Below are 6,121 nucleotides of genomic sequence, written 5' to 3'. Positions count from 1 at the left end.
TTAGAGACAAGGAGGTCGTGTGGTACAGTGTTGAATGCTTTGCACTAAAGGACTCAACAAGCACTACAACAGCTGTAAAAATGCCAGGAACTGTAGCAGCAAGTCCTCTGGTAAAACTATAGTATGCTGGGTATAGCAAGGGGTGGGTTGCATTGATCAGTTTTCACACGTCATGGCTAAGCCAAGGTGCCCTTGAAACTGATTCTGGACACCACAGATCCTGCTCAGGAGGCAGAGGCACAGACCTGAGAACTGGACTTTATTTTTCTACATTCACCATTTTCTGTTTTATGCTAATAAAGTGTGACTGCTGCACTTAAGTTAGACCCCAGCAGTGATAAAGGAAGAGGCATTTATCTCTCTCTATGGGGAGCTGCCAACAGCTCACTTGCCCAACCTATTCCCTTGCTCCAGTGCAAAGCAGGACCCAGGTGGCATGAAAGTCACTTAGCAGCTCCGTCAGACCTGGCCTTCCCCATCTACCTGGCAAAACCACCCTGGTCGCATAACATTCTGCTTCCCCAGCCCTTTTTCTGAGGTCCACACCACACCAGCCTTGCCCTCAGTGAATGCTGCCTTTCCCAACCCCAACAGCACAGAAAACAGAAAGTACATGCATTCAAGAAGACTGAGCACCTGGCACCAAAAGTGCTCTAACTGCTGTTGCACCCACAGTAAAAATTACAGTCCTGTAAATTACATGCAGAACTGTAATTTGGTTCAAAGTCTTTTAAAGGTGTCTGATGGCGCAACTTCCAGGTTGTAAAGGTCATCATAAAGCACCAGGGAAGTTAAAATCTGTATGAGCTCGAGTTTCCTGACGCCTTTCTATCAGCTGTAACTTGTAACTCACATATACAAGAAGCAACTAGCAGTTGCAAAGGTTCCTGCATACAAATCAGGAAAATCACCTACAGAACAATACAGACACAACCAGACGCAGCTGCAAGTTAGATGCTAAGAAGGGGAGGAGCAGCCATGCTTTGCATATCCCTTAACTTCACTGGGCATGCACTGGCAGGGATACCAGAGGAAACAGAGGCTCCTTATTCCCCAGTAAAAGCCCTTTTCCTCATCTCCAGCATCCTTGCAGGACTAGAAGCAGTAGAGGAGGTGAATCATGCAACATTTGCAAGACTTGTAAAGTCTTATCAAATCTGAAGTCCAATTTGCACTAATCAATGCATATCACAAGCGCAAATGTTAACCCAAAGAAGCAGCTAAATGACTGTTGCAACCAGCTGAAATTGAATCATCTGGAAGTTCACCTGTGTATGATCAAATCACCCTCTCCCATTCTTACTAACTTGCCTCTCTTAACCCTAACGGGATGATGTGTCTTGAACTTTAAGTTCACCACGTTTGTCATGAGCTCCTGGGAGTGGGCCAGCATCAGCATGCAACCAACACCAGCTTCCCTCAGGAACTGGACAATTGATTGCTCTTCTCATCCAAGATCTCAAAGTTCCTTCCAGGGACGCCAGGCCTGCCACTCAGCATGGGGTACAAAGCCACCGTTCAGACGGGGCCTTACTTTCTTATACTGAGGTTTTCCAGTTTCTTTTCGACCAGGTCACAGTCCAGGCCAAACATCAACCTAAGATAACCACATGAAAAACTGGTGGGGCAGTACATATCTAAACTTAAGTTACAGGAAATATATTTGGGGGTATCCTCGTTTATTTTCACTTTGCTCTAACAGATCATTAGCACCAAATATGAAAAGCCGGTTATTTCCCAGGAGCAAACTGACGTCATTTCAGCGGCTCTGTACACAGTGTGTAAAACTGAAAGGAGTAAAGTGCAATTTTAATTGTGCAGCTGATACTGTAAAGTAAACAGGTGCAATCTTCAGAGGATCTTTAAAGGAGACTTTTCATCTTTTGAGACAGCTTATCATAAGAATCAAATTTTGCTTTCAGTTATACTGGTATAAATCTGCAGTAACTTTGATATGCAGCTCAGTATCAACACTAAACTCACATTTTCTTCTTCACTGAAACTCTTGAGATTGTGCAACAGAGGAAATGGCAATGACTCTAGACTTCGAATCCAACTAGTGGAACTAGTGCTTTGGCTGTATGAACTGCCTTTTCTCCTGCAAGCTAGTAATGCAATTAATCAACTACTACACAGAAGAATCCCAAACTTTCAACAGGATCCAGAAAAAGCAGCATTCTAAAGCTGGCGTTTTCCAAAGCATGGGCTGCACTCTTGATTTTAAACCAGTAAAACTTCCTAATGGCCCCCAGTTTCAGACTGAAGCAAGACTTCACAGCCTTACAGGGATATATAATGCATATGTTAACCAGTCATCAGCTGCAGCAGCACCATAAGTGTCATACTGTGTTCTGTATATCACCCATTGTCCAACTTTGTAAATGCAGCTTTCACATGCTCTAAGTTTTTGGAGCACCACCTGCTATTTAGAGATTTTCTTTCATTCATAAACCATCAAAACTCACATGTGTTTCAGGGAAGAGGAAGACCCAAAGGTGATCCACAGTTACTTGGCCTAATTTCTGCCACTAGCCACATGAAGACAAATTAAAGATTTTAAATGCTTTTCTCCTCCAAACAGGGATTTCTCAAGCTTATCAACAAACAAGATTCTAAAATGCTGTCTGCGAACAGTAGGGCAACCTGAAAACTCGTTCGGTATCTATAATTGCAAAATAGACACCAAAAGGCAGGATCCATCTCACCTAATTTTAGCCATCTAAACTAAACAGTTGGCACCTTTTCTCAGCAAATTGCTGGAGGTTTCTCTACAGCCAGTGGCACAAGGTTCCCACCAATTTTAGCGTGGAGAAAGAAACAACAAAGGCGGCATTGATACCGCTGATTGAAGAGTACAGATCATTAGTTTATGATAGATGCCAAGGTCTGGGAGAATCCCACCATGACATGTCCAACAGTATGCACGGGGTATAGCAGATCATAGAATGGTTTGGGTTGGAAAGGACCTTAAGATCATCCAGTTCCAACCCCCTGCCATTTGCAGGGACACCTTCATCTAGACCGTGTCACCCAAGGCCCTGTACAACCTGGCCTTGAACACTGCTAGGGATGGAGCAGCTACAGCTTCCTTGGGGTTGCCTGTATGGAAAGCTGCAGGCTTCTCTCTCATGGCAAAAAGGTTCAACCAGTTGCAACACAGCCCTAGACCTGCAGAGGAGCAGGAAGGAGCTGGTCCCTGGCTCTATCAAATGGGTGACTGGGGAATAAAGGAACCTGAAAAACAGCAAAAGGAAATAACAGCTCATAACGCAACCTGCAACTAGGAATGCCCAATTTATTTTACTGAAATATATGAGTATGAGAAGCCTTCATGAAATTTCAACACTCTGTAATGTTAAGGGGTCAGGTGTACCCCTGGCTTCTATTCACTTGCCTTCAGCACTTGACTCAAGTGACCCTTTTCTTTTTTCCCCCCAAACCAAAAAGTAGTATGAATTTTCTTCCCCACAATAACAAGTTCCTCTCAAATGTTGCGTTTTACTTTTCCATAAACCAAAAAAAGAATTAAAGCTATAGCATTAATGGCAGATACCTAGACAAAGTAAATTCAGGGAAAACATACAGACTTTCCTAGAGACCTGTTTGTCACATTCTTTCTGATGCTTCTGATGTTTTTGGAAGTATCTTTTGTTTCACAAATGGGGTGACTTCTTCTAATTTATCAGTCTTACATAATGAAACACAGTACATAAAAAAGACTTTCTCCAGGTCAGTGGATCATTGATGGCTTGATTCTGAATATGATTCGGAATAAAAAGTCCTGGCAAACTACACCTGAAAATAAAGTCATCTGGGAGACAATTCAAAGGCTTATCAGATAAAAGCAGCTTGCTGGGGGAAAACTAGTGTCTCAAATCACCTATTTCAGCATGGCTTTTAAGTGCTCACCATCCCAGTGGACACACAATTAACATTAACAGTCCTGAGAGTTTTGTTTCCTGATTTCACATGGAAATGAGGTGTAATCACACTGCCAGTCCCTCTCATAACACTCAATCAGTCGGCTCTCAGCAAAGTTAACAGAGGGAGAAGACTTCTCAAAGATAATTAAGCTCCCTCAAGATACCTGACCAGACAGGATAACAGCAGAAAAGATCTAAATTAAAACCTTCATGAGGGCAAAGGTGGCAGTGTGGCGTAAACCCTGCTTGGTGGCAGCTAACCAGCCCATCACCACCACTTACTAACCTGGCCAAGAGCATCCCTGTCACCCCTCAGCCTGTGCACTCCCTGCTGACCCTTGGGCACACTTGGTTTTATGGGAAGAGATGGGAAGGACAGGGAAATTTTCAAGAAATATCTCAAATCCACAGGACACGAGGCTTTACCAGCTCTTCTGCTCACAGAATTACTTTCTTTTTCTGTTATTTACTGGGTCCCAAAAATTTGATGAAAGACCTTCATGGGCAGATACCAAACAAATGGAAAGTGTATGCCCTTTAGTCTTTCTTAAAATTGAATGCTTTCATGAGTTGATATTCCAGGAAATTACTGATTATCATTTTGATCACTTTAGGATTAAACTCTAGGAGGTTTAACTAGGATAGCAAGATAAGAAAACAAATCCAAAGAAAGCATGCTTTAAAGAAGATTTAAATGCTTCCAAAAATCTGCACTTGGTAAGTTCAATGTATTCAATCAAACATGGTAGAACCCCACGCAACCCTTTCATGTATGTGAGATCTGTATCTTAAACTTCATTTTAGACAGTCCCAAATCAGACTGCTACCATCTGTAGCATTTGAGCCAATTATTATAAGTAATTTATTATATTTCTTACTCTGAACATTCATCATTCTGCAAACAGCATAATGGGAGATGACCTATACTTTAACTTATACATTTTGTGATGGTCTTCCTCTAAAACTATCTGCCAGTCATAATATTTAAATCCTACAACGTTAACTTCATATTTTAGAATCACAGAATGGTTTGGGTTGGAAGGAATCTTAAATATCATCTAGTTCCACCCCCCCTGCCATACGCAGGGACACCTTCCACTAGACCAGGTTGCTCCAAGCCCCGTCCAACATGGCCTTGAACACTGCCAGGGACGGGGCAGCCACAGATTCTCTGGCCAACCTGTGCCAGTGTCTCATTAGCCACATAGTGAAAAACTTCTTTCTAATATCTAAATCTATAGAAGAATGTTTTCTATACATTTGGATTAGAAGTCTACATTGTATTTTGTTAATACAAAATTCACAGCTGAGGGTTCACAGGTAAGGTACCTTAACTTTAGTATGGAAAATGTTGCTACCATAGCACTGCATTTCTCATATCCCATTCCCTTGAACAGCAACACCCAACCAGCTGTTTGCCATCACACAAATGGATGCTGGTTTTTTTCTAAAAAAATGTGTAAATTCCACCAATACTAAACACACAAATGTTTGCATTTACCACTGAGATAAACGAGCTGTACAAAGAAGCTCTACCAAACACCACAGTTTTGAGGGAATGCAGTGCTGCTCGTGACAGAGCAGAAGTTCACTTTAGCCTCTTCAGCACACAACTAGCTACCACAGACCACCAATTCATTTCCTTTTTTCAGAGCTTTTGAAAAAACAATGGCTCAATTTCTCTTATGCCTGGCAGACACAGACTGGGTCAGCTTGCAGTTCGAGTGAATCTGTATGTGAATTTTGAAAGCAGAATCCATTTCATGCTACAGAATTTAAGTTTTCTTTTATTAAAATAGAAAAAGTGAGAAATAACAACAATAAAACTGGAACTTGGGATGCATTCTGACCCAGAAGAGTTGTGAAAAACAACAAAGTTGGACCAAAAATATTACTTACCACTACAGTAAACTATGTATTATCAATGAATGAGATGATTGCTTTACTCCCTATATATGGCAAATAGATAACATAACCTCAGTCATTTCGGAAACCTGTTACCAGCAAAATCCTACTCAAAGAAATTATGTCTGTCCCATCTCTAGCAAATCACCTGAGATTATATTTGGACAGCTAAAACCCAACACTTTCTCCCAAATACTATTTTAGTTGGGCTACCTAATTTCCAAACAGGATTTTGTCAGAGGAACTTAGGCAAGATATTTTTTTAGTCAAGCCTACCTCCAACAACTCTTGCA

The sequence above is a fragment of the Nestor notabilis genome, unplaced genomic scaffold, assembly GCF_000696875.1.
Source record: "Nestor notabilis isolate BGI_N333 unplaced genomic scaffold, ASM69687v1 scaffold25084, whole genome shotgun sequence".
In the NCBI taxonomy this organism is placed as follows: domain Eukaryota; kingdom Metazoa; phylum Chordata; class Aves; order Psittaciformes; family Psittacidae; genus Nestor; species Nestor notabilis.
The sequence above is the reverse complement of the archived record's forward strand: the minus strand, read 5'-3'. Positions refer to the sequence as shown.